The sequence below is a fragment of the Schistocerca nitens genome, unplaced genomic scaffold, assembly GCF_023898315.1.
Source record: "Schistocerca nitens isolate TAMUIC-IGC-003100 unplaced genomic scaffold, iqSchNite1.1 HiC_scaffold_153, whole genome shotgun sequence".
NCBI lineage: Eukaryota > Metazoa > Arthropoda > Insecta > Orthoptera > Acrididae > Schistocerca > Schistocerca nitens.
The window spans coordinates 49,731-67,228 of NW_026045694.1; positions in this window are offsets into that span (position 1 = coordinate 49,731).

Sequence of the window (17,498 nt, forward strand, 5' to 3'; positions counted from 1 at the left end):
GAGATTATGGCTTGCGCGATTCTTCTCTAACGTGTTGCAAACTGGAAAAATTCCGCACACTCTCAAAAAGGCTAAAATTGTGCCATATTAAAACCGGGCAACCGAGTGACCAACCTCAGAGCTACCGCCCAATCGCCTTACTCAGCATGATCTATAAATTACTGGAGAGACTTATGTAAAACAGAATGAGCGAAGTCATCCTGGAGGCTGTACCGGTAGAACAGGCGGGCTTCCGGCCGAAAAGAAGCTGCACGGATCAGGTCCTCGCTTTAACAACCTACATCGAGGCGGCCTTCCAAAGACAGCAAAAAACATCAGTGGTATTTGTCGACCTGACGGCGGCGTTCGACACTGTCTGGAGACAGGGCCTGATTTATAAGCTCCTCCGCATCGTGCCATGTCTAAAAACGGCTAACTTTATCAACGAAATGCTCTGCAATAGACCATTCCAGGTTGTCATCGGTAACAACAGAAGTAAATTCATGAAACTTAATAATGGCCTGCCCCAAGGTTCAGTACTGGCTCCACTGCTTTTCAGCATGTATATAGCCGATATGCCTAGGACGAGATCCAAAATGTTCGGATATGCGGACGACTGGGCCTTGGCCACACAACACAGAGTGATGGAGGAAACTGAGACCACACTATCCAGCGATTTGACCACTCTAGGAAAATACTTCCGTGGCTGGAGGCTCCAACCCAACCCATCCAAAACAGAGGCCACTTGTTTCCACCTGAATAACAAATTAGCAAACAAAGAGCTCAAGATCCGCTTTGATGGCGGCATTCTTCCATATAATAGGGCGTGACACTCGATAGAACATTGAGCTATAAACAACACCTTGTAAACACTGCTGAAAAAGTCAGAACTAGAAACAACATTGTCCAAAAGCTTTGTGGCACTAGTTGGGGGTCCACTGCCTCCGTTCTGCGTAGCTCTGCACTAGGACTTGTCTATTCTGTAGCAGAGTACTGTTCCCCAATATGGTTAAATAGTGCTCACATCAAGAAGGTGGATGCAGTCTTGAACCAAACGATGAGGATTATCTCTGGAACGATCAGGTCAACTCCTGTCCAATGGCTGCCTGTATTGAGCCATATCCCGCCGCCACATTTGCGCAGAGAACACGCACTTGTCAGGGAGTGTCGAAAAATCCAAAATAGCCCAGATCTTCCTATCCACACCCTGAGTAATGGAATTGAGCAAAATAGATTGAAATCCAGACACCCCCTCTCGCAAGTGGCAAAGATCTGGTAAAGAACGCTTTTATTCTTGAGGACCGCTGGAGAGAAGAATGGGAGGAAAAGACACCGCCTCAGGTTAACACCTTATTGGGAACATCTAACAGACCTCGGGGCTTTGATTTGCCCCGCAAAATCTGGTCTACCCTTAACAGGATCAGGACGAGCCACGGCCGTTGTGCGGACTCCTTGTACAAATGGAGCATAGTGCCATCACCACAGTGCGACTGCGGCGCTGACATGCAGACAATTCACCATATCGTGGTAGAGTGCCCTCTGAGGGCCTACCCTGGGCCAACAAGGGACTTCATGGATGCGACTAACAGTGCAATCGATTATATTTCTAACCTAGATGTTTGTTTGTGATATTGTAACTGTTTTGTGTGTTATGTACTTTTAGATTTTTCATACGTGATTTGTACTTGCCGTACGCTAAATAAATAAGTGTCTCTGTCTGTCTGTCTGTCTGTCTGTCTGTCTCTGTCTCTGTGAAACACTTCAGTTAATGCTAACCAAATACGTTGAATACTTAAGAAGACACTACAGCGGAAGTGCGACAAGTGTGGTGGCTACCCAAAAGACCTGCCCACCAAGAGCATCAAATATGCTGAGCACCTCCGCCGAAGCAAAAGACACGCTACTACTGAGGTCAAATTTACCTAATTTACCAAGTTAATGATGGTGACGATGACTGAGGAGCAATTACTTTCCAGAAATAAAGCGCGTATCATTAGCTTGCTTATTTCGAGGCTTGAAGATGAAGGCTTCTCAGTAAGGCAAGCTACTGAAGACGCAGACCACCTAACTGTTGCCACAGCGCTTGAGGTATCACAGGAACATGAGAAGGTTGTGATTGTTGGTGAGGATACGGACCTTCTCATCGTGCCAAATGCCCTAGCCACACCATCAGCGAATATATATTTCTTGAAACCTGGGAGAGGAAAGACCTCATCAAAAGTATTTGATTCCAGCTGCTTCAAACTGGCAAACATCAGGTCACTCATATTTCTTTACGCCATAAGTGGATGTGACACAACTTCAGCACTCTTCGGTCAGGGCAAGAAGAAAGTTGTCAAAAATAAATGTCTTCTGGAAGGTATCAAATCTTTCTTAGAGCATGACACTCAAGCTGAAGCTACTGTCGAAGCTGGCCTCCGATTTTTAACAACCCTCTACGGAGGTACGGCAGGAGACACTTCAGACAACTTGCGATTCGACCTGTTTTCCAAAGTGATTGTGAAATTCAGATTCACCCTAGCATCCCTGCCACCAACGTCGGAAGCAGCTCGCCAGCATTACTTAAGGACCTACTTAAAAGTACAAATGTGGATAGGACAGCAGATGGATCCGCTCCTCTGGGGATGGCAGGCTTCAGAGTTTGGTCTTGGCCCCATTCCTACCTCCAAAGAACCAGCTCCACAGTCTCTACTCTCAACAATTTCCTGCAAATGCAACAAGGGCTCTGCAGGTAGTTGTGGGTGTCGGAAGCTGGTATTAAGTGCTCATTAATTTGTGTAAACAGCAAAGGGAACTCATGCACTAGCTCCCTCCAACCAGATGAAACCGACTAACAAGATGTTAACGAAGACCTGGATTGTATATATGAGGTGACGAAAATTACTGACTTTGAGGAGCCGAGTGACGGGGCATCTGACTCGGAAAATTCAGACTTTGAGGAGCTGAGTGGTGCAATGACAGTCAAACGTTGACGTATGTGAAATTTGTGTACATACCCACTTTTACCCTTTTCATCTCATACATTTATGTAAAATTGTGTAATTGCGAAATATAATAACCACTACTTAATTTCAAGGAGTGTCTGTCTCTTCCTGCGTCCTTCATACTAGTTGAATGGGTATCACTATACTATATTGAGGGTTATGAACGGAGATCACGCATCTGACAAAAGGCAAATTTCACGACGGAGCTGAAAAACATAACTTTTAATAAAAATTTTGACTGTATTGATTTTTTATTTAAAGAACAATCACTTACTACTCACAGGTTGTGCATTGTCTTTTTTGCATCATTTTGTTATAACATACATTTTTCCACTTAAGAGTTTCAGTCAGGACTTTCTCTGACATCTGTCAGATACGAGGTCTAATTTTTTTTGCCCTCGATATATGAAACACTTTTTAATATTTTCCAAATTTTACAAAATTTTAATATTTTATTCTATTATTGTATTAAATAAGTACAAGACAATGGGTTGCTATAGTTCTGTGTTTAAAAGAGTGTAGATAAGAATTACTGAAGATCTACATTTGAAATTGATGAGAGATGGTCCAAATGTAATGAGGAGCAGTACACAAATGGGTGATTCAATAAATTCACTTTTGGTTTCATCGAATGCCAAATTTATCTCTCCATATCTTTTTTATGAACGACATTATTGATAGGTGGCTTAGTTTCAACGATATTACCAAAAAACAGAGGTTAAAACGAAAATTTTTTATGAACATGTGAAATTTGTCCAATTTTGAAGAGCACTAAAATGGAAACGGGTGGTCTAAAAAATATGCGGATGGTCTCATTCAATGCAGAATTTCATGCTCTACAATTTGTAATTGCACTATGTTTTCGATTTGTGAGTCATTTACTAGATAATCACAAACCGAAAAAATGTCTTTCTCGGGTACGTATTTGCCCCCAGCACTTTTCCACAACTGTGCCGCGGGGGAAAAGCTAGGATAGTCATACTGGGACACAAACGAAGCCACTAAAACAATAAAATCTTTTGTAGCAATTATTTCCGGTTGGAATGCTAGTTCTGCTGGACTAACTGTAAATACTGTTAGAGTGAGTGTGGCAACGGCGCAGTGCCATATCACGCGAATGAACGCCACAACAGACAAAAAAATATACACCAACCGTTGCATGCAGACGACCAACATCGTAACCAAAGTATTGGACGTTGATTTACTCCAGGGTATAATTGCTCTCGGAACTGAATTCATAGGTGGCAATCACATGTTAGGAAACCGTCGCTGAATAACTGCAGAAATAATGGACGCAGTATGTCGGCACAAAACACGGGGCCTGCGCCTAACTGGACGCCACCCCCGCAAAATCATACCGTGAGCACTTTAGAGGTGTCCCAGGAATGGTCCTCAAGCAACGCCGGCGGGTCGTACTAAAACCGCCCCATCGTACTCACTGCGACGGTCTGAAAAGGGGGGAGTGGAAGTGATAGACGGCATGAAGAGCAGTGGCAGCTGTTGGGTAAGAGTACATGAATACCGTAACTTCTGACACCTTGCAGTTTTATTGGTTATTTTTCTTTGAACGCTTTAAACATAATGTAGATGGGGTAACCCGAAATAAATGGCACCTACCGCGCTGCGCTACATTGTTCCCCTGACTCAGTGAAACTGAAACTTTGGATCACGATAACGGGCGCACATTCACGGGCCAAATACACACGGATTTGATAAGCAATGTGCACGGTTCACAGCACTCGACTAAAAGTTTACATCAATGCCACCAGGTGACGGCGCACTGCAGCAGTCGTTTGCGTGGCATAAATCCCACTAGGCAGTTAGCACACTGCACAGATACGCCAATTCACTCGCCATATGGTAACATTAGATCGGATATTAGTTTATTTTATAGATATACTGACAAAAACACCTATTTTGTGAGATTCTGAATGAGATATAGTACAATAAGTTTTGGATTTTATCCAACAGTAATCCATTTGAGGCACTCAGAACCATAAAGCACATGATTGTCAATTGTGAGAGTGGAGCATTTATTCAATGCTTCTGAAGTCTGTTGACCTTACGGTGAGTCATGTTCATCGGCACTGTAGGCCCACTTTACATGTATATCTGAACATTCAAGAAAGCTGTCTCACTGATTTCTCTAATATTCACATAAATTTAGGGGTCAAGGACAGTGTGCTTTTGGCCCTCGTGGCTCTCAGCGCCTCATTCGTGTTCTGGTCAAGTGACCTCGTTAGTAGATGGCACTATTTGAGTATAATAATTTCCATGAAAGGCAATGTGTGTTTGGAGTTGGCTGTTTACTGCGCAAGAATCGGCTTTCTTGTGCAGTGTCAACATGGGTTCTGTTGAACTTGTCGTAATGAGCGTACAGCATTGTGAGCCGGGAGTCCCCCATTCGTGAAGTTCGGCAGCCGAGGGCGAGTACTTACTGCATTCGACGCCACACTGGGCGACTTGCGCGTCGGAGATGGGGATGAAATGATAACACAGTACCCAGTCCCTAAATGGAGGAAAATCTTCTGCTCCAGCTGGGAACCCAACCCGGGCCCCTTGCACCTGTATTAAGCGCTAACAGAAAATAGTCACCAGGAAAAGTTAGCCGCAAAGGAAGCAGGGCCTCTCAGAACACATCTGTTGTCTGAGAAAGTGAGGAAATCAAATAAGCGTGACTAGAAGAGAACAGTTAACAAAGAAGTGTATAATAAGCGTACGTTGTGTGGGGTCAACGTAATAATTCCAGATTATCGGCCTGGAAGTCAATTCATTAACTAATACATGAATTGTACATACATGATCTTGTACATTTTTCCGAAAAACTAAGAACGGCGCGAAAACTGCCATCAACTGCACTAAATTATGTACAAAACAACAAAATTCCACATACACAACCTTTTTCAGACAAGTTGAGAATATTATTGTTTCTTTTTCTCAGACGTTATGTCTGGTCAAAAATGCAAAGTGACATGGACCTTGATCAAGTGTGACTTCCTTTTAACTGTACGGTATATGTTCTATTGCATTTAGGAACTTTCGGGTAATTGAACATGTATCAATAATTACGGATTTCTGTAGTTGTATATATAAGTTTGGATGTAGCTGTATTGCGGTGATGTACTGGTGGATATTGTGAGGTATGACTCCTGTAGTTGATAGTATAATTGGTATAATGTCAACTTTGACTTGATGCCACATGTCCTTGACTTCCTCAGCCAGTTGGATGTATTTTTCAATTTTTTCTCCTGTTTTCTTCTGTATATTTGTTGTATTGGGTATGGATCTTTCGATTAGTTGTGTTGATTTCTTCTTTTTATTGGTGAGTATGATGTCAGGTTTGTTATGTGGTATTGTTTGTTTTATCTGTTATAATGGTTCTGTTCCAGTATAATTCGTATTCATCATTCTCCAGTACATTTTGTGCTGCATACTTGTATGTGGGAACGTGTTGTTTTATTAGTTTATGTTGTATGGCAAGTTGTTGATGTATTATTTTTGCTACATTGTCATGTCTTCTGGTGTATTCTGTATTTGCTAGTATTGTCCATCCGCTTGTGATGTGATCTACTGTCTCTATTTGTTGTTTGCAAAGTCTGCATTTATCTGTTGTGGTGTTGGGATCTTTAATAATATGCTTGCTGAAATATCTGGTGTTTATTGCTTGATCCTGTATTGCAATCATGAATCCTTCCGTCTCACTGTATATATTGCCTTTTCTTAGCCATGTGTTGGATGCGTCTTGATCTACGTGTGGCTGTGTTAGATGATACGGGTGCTTGCCATGTAGTATTTTCTTTTTCCGATTTACATTCTTCGTATCTGTTGATGTTATGTGATCTAAAGGGTTGTAGGAGTGGATATGAAATTGCAATGGTGTAGCCGATGTATTTATATGAGTGATTGCTTTGTGTATTTTGCTAGTTTCTGCTCGTTCTAGAAAGAATTTTCTTAAATTGTCTACATGACCATAATGTAGGTTTTTTATGTCGATCAATCCCCTACCTCCTTCCTTTCTGCTTAATGTGAATCTTTCTGTTGCTGAATGTATGTGGTGTATTCTATATTTGTGGCATTGTGATAGTGTAATTGTATTGAGTGCTTCTAGGTCTGTGTTACTCAATTTCACTATTCCAAATGAGTAGGTCAATATTGGTATAGCATAATTATTTATAGCTTTTGTCTTGTTTCTTGCTGTCAGTTCTGTTTTCAGTATTTTTGTTAGTCTTTCTCTATAATTTTCTTTTAGTTTTTCTTTAATATTTGTATTATCTATTCCTATTTTTTGTCTGTATCCTACATATTTATAGGCATCTGTTTTTTCCATCGCTTCTACGCAGTCGCTGTGGTTATCCAATATGTAAACTTCCTGTTTAGTGTGTTTTCCCTTGACTATGCTATTTTTCTTACATTTGTCTGTTCCAAAAGCCATATTTATATCACTGCTGAATACTTCTGTTACCTTTAGTAATTGGTTGAGTTGTTGATTTGTTGCTGCCAGTAGTTTTAGATCATCCATGTATAGCAAATGTGTGATTTTGTGTGGGTATGTTCCAGTAATATTTTACCCATAATTTGTATTATTTAGCATGTTTGATAGTGGGTTCAGAGCAAGGCAGAACCAGAGAGGACTTAATGAGTCTCCTTGGAATATTCCACGATTAATCTGTATTGGCTGTGATGTGATATTATTTGAATTTGTTTGGATATTAAGTGTGGTTTTCCAATTTTTCATTACTATGTTTAGGAACTGTATCAATTTAGGATCTACTTTGTATATTTTCAACCTTTGTTTAGTTTTAGCTTGATATGTCACCTCTACATCTATTATCAGTTGCTCTTTACATCCTCGTGCTCCTTTGCAACAGTTCTTCATTTATAATTTTGTTCTGCGTTGTATGTGTCATTAATTTCTGTATAATGACTGAAGTTAATATTTTGTATATTGTTGGTAGGCATGTTAGGGGGCGATATTTTGCTAGGTTTGCTGTCTGCTTGATCTTTAGGTTTCAGATAAGTTATTCCATGTGTAAGTGTATTAGGGAATGTGTATGGGTCTGCAATGTAACTGTTAAATAATTTAGTTAGATGTGAATGTGTTGAGGTGAACTTCTTTAGCTAGAAATTTGCTATTTTATCTTTTCCAGGGGCTTTCCAATTGAGAGTAGAATTAATTACTTGGGTGACTTCATGTTGCAAAATTATCACTTCAGGCATTTGTGGTATCATCTTGTATGTGTCTGTTTCTGCTTGTATCCACCATGCATGCCTGTTCTGTTGTACCGGGTTTGACCATATGTTGCTCCAGAAGTGTTCCATATCTGTTGTGTTTGGTGGATTGTCTATTCTAATGTGTGTGTTATCTGCTGTCTGGTAAAATTTCTTTTGGTTTGTGTTGAATGTTTGGTTTTGTTTCCTTCTATTTTCACTTTTTGTGTATCTCCTAAGTCGTTTGGCCAATGCTTGTAATTTCTACTTCTTTTCATCTAATTGCTCTATCGCTTCTTGTTGTTCGATTTTACCTAACCTTTTTCGTTTTTTTTCTGCCGTTTCATTTCTTATAAATTGTGTTAGCTGTCCGATGTCTTTTCTTAGTTCTTCTATTCTGATCTGTAGCCTGTGTTGCCATGCTGGTTTTGTGGGTTTCTTCTGTGTGTTGGTTCGTTCTGATCTGTGCCTAGTGTGTATATTTAGTGTAGTGAGTGTTCCTATATAAACCAGTAGATGTAACTCTTCCATAGTTGTGTTTTCATTTATTTTGTTGTGTATGATTGTGTTGACAGTTTTTATTGTTGTTTCGGCATGTGGGTTATTTGGCGGTCTATGCAAGAATGGTCTAATGTCTGTATTTGTGTCTTTGTATTCTATATATGTCAGCTGAAATTTTTCTTCTATATCTAACATGTGTGTTACTTTGTGTTCAATTTGTGCTTGTTCTGGTGGCTGTCTTAAGATTTCTTTTTCCTCTGATTGTTTAATTGATGCGTGTTGTTCTTTGTTTGTTTGCTCTGGGATGTTTGACTCCATAACTGTATTTTCTTCTTCTTCTGATTGCACATTATTTTGTTCCAGTATTTGTTGTACTTGTTGTTTGATGTTTTCTAATTCTGACTGGGGTATCCTGTTATTTTTTATTATTACACGGATCTGATCAGCTAGTCGTTGTTCTGTTAAAAATTTTAATTCTGGGTATCTGGTAATAAATGTTGTGTATACTTGTGATCTGTATCCAGTTGTGTTGGTTCCTAGGTTTGTTGCTTGGTAATAACAGAACATGTGTCGATTAACTTCATCTGAACACCTCATCCTCTGTCTTTGTTTTCCTTCTAGAGTGGTTTCAGGAAGCATATCCTGCAAAACACCTCTATTTGGATTTAAATCATTTTACAGTTGGCTAGCAGTGTCGTTACCATTGTGGGCGGGCATAGGGTTCAAGCGTCGTCCCCGACCATGACGGCGCTTGTCCGAGGCTTCTTTAGTTCTGTCCTGAACCAACTAATCACACTAAAAGGGGGGTTAGCCCTATTAGTGGTTTGTTCTTTTCGTCGCCTTTTACGACTGGCAGAACATACCGGAGGCCTATTCTTTTCCCGGGCCCCCATTATTATTATTATTATTATTATTATTATTATTGACAGCAGTGGAAGTTGTACAAATATCTTGATAAGCATAACTGCTTTACAGTTGATGCTATTAGTTTCGCACTCACATATTTATCTGAATTTAAAAATTTGTAAACACCGAGAATATATACCTACGAGCAAACCTGATAAAAAGATTCATATGCTACGATATAATGAGGATACAGATATTCGATAAGAGCTCTGAGGACATTTTAAATCGTGCATGAAACTTAAAGAACTAGTTCAGGCAGCAGTGAATGCTGTAGTGGATAGCATACCCACGACAGTTGTACTGGGCAGAGGAGCACGTGTTAACGTCCGTGACGTGAAATTTTCAAAAGTGTAACTAGTAAAACTCGTGTACTGATGATGCCATTCCAAAACTGTGTAGTCTTCGGTGCTACTGGCGCAAAGGGACAATCAGTTAGGTAGTTAGGTGACTGTGGAATGTGAGGTCCGAACAGTAGTATCATCTGCATGATAATGTGCACATCATTTCCATAATAGTCATAGTTGCATATTTGCTTGGAAGTAAGGCGCTGCACGAATTTCAAAAAAGTTTGCATTGAAAAACACGAGTTGCTATGATGTTACGTTCGGTGCATACTACATTATATTATAGTGATGTATTAAATTTAGCTAACATACCGAATTTTTCTTTAGACTTAGGGACTTTGTGTCTGTCATCGATCTCGAAAAAACTGCTCTGACTTATCAATGAAGCCACAGTGTAATATCTACATCATCTCTTATATTTCCTCAACTGTTTGAGATATCGAAATGAGATTTTGGCAAATGATAAAACGAAAAGAGGAGACTATTTTTCCTTATGTTTATTATGCAGAACTTCTTCATTTACCGTGTTATTCCACTAACTACAGACTTTTTTTGAAGAAAGAACTTGCTATAGGTTTCGGAACAACATAAGTAAAGACATTATACGTTTATTTTTATACCGCGGATGTGCTTTTTCATAAGCTACCGATCTTACTCTTTCCCCAGTTCCTTACTTAAACTTCATAAGCCACTGTTTCGGAATTGTCTCTGCACAACAGGTTTGTGAGGTGAAACTGTAAACTCTTGTGTTCTGGCAAAAGAAGCAAGTTTTAACAGGGCAACAAGTTAAAAGTGCAGGTTTTATTAAAATTCGGCACTCATGATGCTTCTCTGAAAATTACAAATGGTTAATAAACCAGGCGAAAACCAATTCAGCGGAATTCTTTTTTGATATTAACGAAAGCAGAGGTGGCAGAACTTTTCGAATGGTCACCATACAAGTGAGGGCTCCACTTAATACTAAACGAAAATTTTGAGCGTACGCTTCAGTTTAGAACGCACTACACCTCCAGCGCTCTAAAGTTCCTCTACAGGGAGTGCCCGTAACCCCCCCCCCCCCCCCGCCCCACCACCACCACCACCACCACCACTCTCCCCAGACGTGCCCAGCCGTTCGCGCAGCGTTATTCGGCCCGGGCTCAACGTTTCTCACTGTCAAGAATTTGTCTGTTTCCTGTCTGGTAGGCATGGGATTTCTGCGAAGAGGGGACGCAAAGATCGACCTTCTGAACGGAACAAGTTGTAAGTTTCTTAAGGAAAACAGCATGTCATGGTAGGTATTGCGAAAAAGTAAAGGTCAAAGTCTCAAATCGATAAAAACTAAGGTTCTGTACACTAGCGGTGGGCAGTACTGTGTTCATAATGCACTAGAATGTCAGAATACAGAAGATGCCATGGATATTTTATCCCATATTCAAACGAAAATGGGCGAATCAGAGCATTTATCAGAAAAAAGGCTGAACTGATTTGCTTAATAAATATTAAAATGTCTTATCACATAAGTCTGGCATCATCAAGGGGTACGAATATCATGCGCAGGTAGTCCCTTATCAGATGTGTTATAGGCGCAAACTAAATTGACACCGCGCACAGTGGCAACTGTAAATGGGAAATGCCTTCAGGTCACTCACACCAGTCACTGCGCCGACTACCAACTTCGTCTGCACATACAGAACTGTCATGTGACCTGTTGCTTTCCCTGGGCCTGAGAAGTGGCGGTGCCAAAATGCACGTAGAATATCTAGTATTTCTACTTAATTTAGCTTCATATATAGTATTAATAGTTATGATGGCATTTTGTAGTCAGTCAGTCCGGCGAATTTCTCTTCTAAAAATGAAAAAAACCTGTGTAATTTTAAAGCATGATTCTTCAAAGTTTAGTAAACTTCTTGTAATTATAGATGGTAAATATTTCTGTTTAATTCGTGACAGTCTGACAGATCATCAGCTGTACTAATCTCATGGACTATGTACATATGCAAATATATTTGTATAACAACTGATGAAGATTTGGACACAAGCTTTGAAGCAGTAGAAGTCAGCTTTGTTTCATAGACTAACCACAGTGGCGTGTAAAGCTAGCAATTTGAAATATGTCCTGAACAGTACAATAGTTAATTCAAAATAATTTGGGAAAGTACTAATTTATGACAGAGATAGATGGTATGGGAATGAATATTAAAATGTGCATTATAAAATCACACTTTTACTGGAAGCACAGCCAGTATGGGTACAATATACTAGCAAGCAAGAGAAATAAAAAATCGTTAGCTTTGCAAGCAAGGCACAAACCTGTAAATATGTATGGCTTATATTTAGCTTATTTTTACAAACGTAGTTGTTAAGTTTTGGCAGGAACCAGTAATTAAGTATTTTTCTAGTGAATTTTTCTGCATAAATAAAGCAAGCCGATAGTACTAATAGAAAAATGTAGGAAATGAATTGCTTATTGAATCTTGTCAATCTCGTAGTTACACAAAATTTCTCTAGTTGTGTATGCTTGGATCCCCATGTTTGATTCGCGTACGCGGCGGACGGTTTGTTTACCCAATTTGTGCTCTGGTAATTTTCGCTTATTTCGTAGACACCGTAATTTCTGTGCAAGTAAAGGTCGTATAGTGGTGCCCTGTACGAAAAGAAACACGTTTTTATTTTATGAGATATTTCACATGTAAACATCAATCCACTAAACCAAGTAACTAAGTACATGACCGAATACTATAAGAATATAGAAATCTCGTTACATAGCTCCATTGCTAAAATCACAAAAGAGAGATATTATTATACAAATAATTGTAGTGTTGCATTAAGCTTCACGTTGCGTGAGAACAAAATACTTGCACAGCAACTATTTGATTGTCAACGTACACAGAAGATCCTGAGAAGAGACACAATGATTCTGTATATAATGCAGTTTAAAACCCACTTTGGAACTCAGCACACTTATTTAAGTGATACTGAAAAGCTACGCAAGCATAAGCAAATAAAACATGTGAAAGCCCATAGTAGTACGTGAATCTGTACTCACCTCTGCTGCGTCGGATTATGGAAGTAATCGGATGAAGTATGCACGAACGCTTTTAACCAAGTGTGTCTTCATAACAGCCCACACCATATAAAACATCGCTTTATTTAAGGCAATCGGTTCCGACGGACATTGCTATCGTTTTCAGGTCTGCATGAAAGATCATATACATGGAAAGTGTCTCATAATATGATTTAAGAGACAACATTTGTGATAAACGTTTGTGTTTGGCATTACATAAACGGGAGTGGAACTGTAAATTTACATATCTTAAATTTTTTTGTTTTGAAACTTGCTTATTTTATGTTGCGTGTCACGCGAAGGAGTCATGTTTATAAAAATCAGCACATTATAAAAGGCTTGCCATAACTAAAATATTTTTAAAAAAACATAGAGCATCTTTAACAAATGGCCATGTTGCCATTACTTATATACATATATATATAAGTAATGGCAACATGGCCATTTTCACTGTTTAGATTACGTCAAGCTTACTTAAATAATGAGCTGATGTGTTCTGCGTTCATGTGATCTAACAAATATATTAGATCACATGAACGCAGAACACAGCAGCACATTATTTAAGTAAGCTTGACGTAATCTAAACAGCGAAAATCCGCTTGAAACGGCGTATAATGTACACCTGACCGGTAACATTGCAAAAGATAACATTTGTAAAGCGTCCTACAATCGCTAGGTGGCTCTTACATCAGCACCGTGTAAGAGACTGTAAATAATATTCTTTTCTCTTTTAGATTTAACTACTTTAATGAGTGACCTTTAAGAATAATAACAATTATAAAACTGCACTTTACTTACAACTGAATCACATTTTTATTCATATTTTCCAATTCGCATGTTATTACCACTGCATGCATAATAGAAAAATTAAGGTATTTACTTTGCAACAGTTTACTTCATTTTTGTTGTTGTCGCGCATCCATACCGCAAAGCAACAGTCGCGAAAGCGCACAGGTCCATTGCTGCAGGTGATGGTGAGGGAGTGGGGCGAGAGTGAGTTTGGTAGGATATATCCTGAACAATGATAGAGTAGCACTTGCAGTGCATAGTTTCAGTAAATACCCTCAAACTACAAAATATGTACAAATCTTTCCAACTAGTTTATTGTGACCTTGAGGTATAATTATTCACATACAGCTATGTGTAAAAGCGTAGAATGCTAATATTGTGAGCCTGGTGAGACTAGAAACAACCACAGTTCAAGCATGCCACATAGATAATCGTCCTTTAGATGGAAGAGTTTTTCTTCACAAAAGTTGCTATAGACAGGCGCCAGTGGTACTTTGCTATGTGGGGCTGTGCATACTTAGGTGTTGTACTGCAATGTAGGAAAATGTATATGGATATGTATGACAGAGAAATTATCACATAAACAGCAGTATGTGATCAACCATGACAAAAACTAATAGTACCTGTTATTTATGTTATGCAGGTAGCAACATGGCTGCTTTTCTATTTCTGTGTTTGGAGTACAATATTTCTAAGAATAATGATCTTAGCATAGTGACAACTTGGGGTGCATATCATTTCTGCAGAGGGTAACTGCAGATGTGTAATTAAAGGTATAACTAAAAAGTGCCATTATATTTGTGCAAAAAGTCTCATACATTAAAAACATAAGATTACACTCATTTAAGATAAAGAGTCTTGGTAGATCTTTACATTGTGAGATATGTGGTGTACTCATAATATCAATGTACATATAGTAACATTATGGATACTAGGAGATGGTGTAATCTAACAGCTGACATAGCTTTCTCCCTATGTGCAGTCAAATTTTTTTTTAATTTTTTTAGAACATGGCAAATTACTGACATAAATATACAATAATAACACCTTACGTTATGGGACACTTCCTTACATCCCGCTGTTGCAAATGGATGTTACACCACGAGACGTACACAAATTTGAATACAGCGAATACAGAGAACAAAATTGTGCTGATGGAGGTTTGAACACAGTCCAACCCTTGAACACTTAACCACGACGCCGCAGCTATAAATATTCGCTGAATATTGGACTTGTTAAGCTTGGACAGCTCATTGTTTCTACTTTGCTTTTTCTTAACTGTTCAGTATTCCTTCTTCTTATTTTCATGCTTGATCTGGCTTCAGATTTTGACGGACTTTTCACTGGACCATCTTATCACTAAAACTGAGGGGGTGTCAGAGGGAGTTTCCGTTTTTAGATGAAGCTAGTACATAGGCTAAAAATTATTTCGATATATCTTGCTTCTCACTGGTTCACACAGTAGTATGATTTTACAGCAATTGTAAATTAGTTACATAGATGACTTCAAGATGTAACATATTTGTAAGGAGAGACCATATCAAAGAAATTCGTGTGAAACTATTACTGAACGTAATAGTGCGTTGTGGTGGGTGGTGGACAAAAACCACAAATAACATTTCAAGGTAGGCTAAAAATGTGAAAGTGCAACATATTTTATAGGCGCCAGAAGTATTTAATATTTTTAGATATGTTATATATAGTTTAAGTAGTAAGCAACATACAGCATGCCTGTATTACAGCATAGTTTTAAAAGTCTGTACTTACGTTATACTATGTTTCTGTGTGCCACGTGACATGAATAAAATAAAAGATAAGGGTTTTTCCAACATATGGAAGATGGTAGAGCAATCATTATCGAAAGTGCTGACAAATATTATCATATAATGTAAAGTCGCTTTCAGGCTAGTCATTTATATCATACTCTGTTACTAATGTCTCATATAAGAAAAGGCATAAAACTGCTGGTGTTAATGGGAAGTATTAGAATACATGATTATACAGGATGAAGAAATTGTTAACTACAAATTCGAACTGCTCATTAAGAACATCACTTGCTTGTCTTTTTCCTCGGCTATATACTTGTAATTTTAAAAGAATTAATTTTCGCGCTTTAGGGGAATAGCGTAAAATTTTCATGTCATTCTCTATATTATCTATACTGGGCTTGGACTCTCTTACGCGCTCACTGAAGCTGGTGGTATTATGATTTCCACTATGCTCCGCAAACCTGTGTAAAATATCAAAGACACAAAATCTTTTGCATTTACCACATTTTAATTTATAGCCACCTATGCAGTTATACTTATTCTCATGGTCTTCTATTTTATGTCTAAGTTTGACTCCTAATTTGTTGAGGTGTTGATTTTTATCCACATAACAACTTGGCGTAAGGTCCAACGTAAAATGAAAACGTTGCACAACAATAAGAGTTTTAGGTATGTAAATGTACAGTTCAACTTCTGTTTTCTGTAATGCCAAACTAAATCTTTTATGTCAAATATTACGTCTCAACTCATGTTATGAGACATATTCCATGTATGTGTACTTTCTTACAGACCTGAAGATGACAGCAAGTCTGTCGAAACTGGTCGTCGTAAATAAAGAAGTGTTTTATGAGATCTAGGATGTTGTATGCTTTTAGCAAGTATAACAGTCACTCCTTCAGGATTCTCAAAGCAGGAAAATTCAATCAAGTTATGCCCCATCACGTACTGTAGGAACCCTATATATTACAGGATACGAAACAGAAAATAAAGGAGTGTATCCTACACATTATTTTTAACAAGGTATGTACTAAACGCAACTTAACGACGAATTAAACAAGAATTTACCTTAAAAGTACGTTTCACACTGCAGGAAAGGTGAAAAGTAAATTAGAATTAATTTGGGTCAGATTGCTAAAAACAAATCTCCACAAAAATCGTCTTCTGACTGTAGAAGTAACTAGAACAGAAAATAGTTTCAAAACCATGTTACCGAGAAACAGTTTAAAGGAGTCCCACGAATAATGCAGAATAAAATTAAACAGTTATCTGATCACATTACTGCCACGCATAACAAAAGTTTAGAACGGCTTTTACCTACTCTACCAAAGCATTATGATGCTCAAATAGGAACCTTTCCAACATTTGCAAGTAGAAAAGAAATATTAAAGTCAGTGGATTTTACAGACACCGAAAAAATCGTTTCAGAGAAAGTTTTTCAACACAGATTATAGAATCAATGGCAAAGCAAATGAAAGAAGTAATAGCTGACAAAAATACCACTTAAACTGTGCTGGATAGAAAAAAGAGGTTATTACCACATCTATAAAAAGAGCACAACCATTAAATAACGAAAAAATTATAGCTCGCTAAAAACACTCGATATTTAATTTTAAAAATAATAAAAAACTAAATGATACCTACATATCCACATACCTCTCCAATAGGAATTATGAGTTATTTAAAGAATAATTATTAACACATTCCGTATGTGAATGGAATGGGAACGAACACTAATAAATGTTGCAATAGGACGTATTCTCTACCATGCATTTGAAAGTGGTTCACAGACAGATTAAAGGTGTGGATTTAGATTGGATAATGTGTGAGAGGTCATATTTGCTTCTTCAAATGAACTGAAAATGTTAATCAAACAGTTGAGACAGGATTACGTTTACATTGTACAGGGCAAGATATGTGAGCAAGAAAAGGTTACAGTCATTGCAAGAGATTACGCCGCAGAATTATCAGCCAC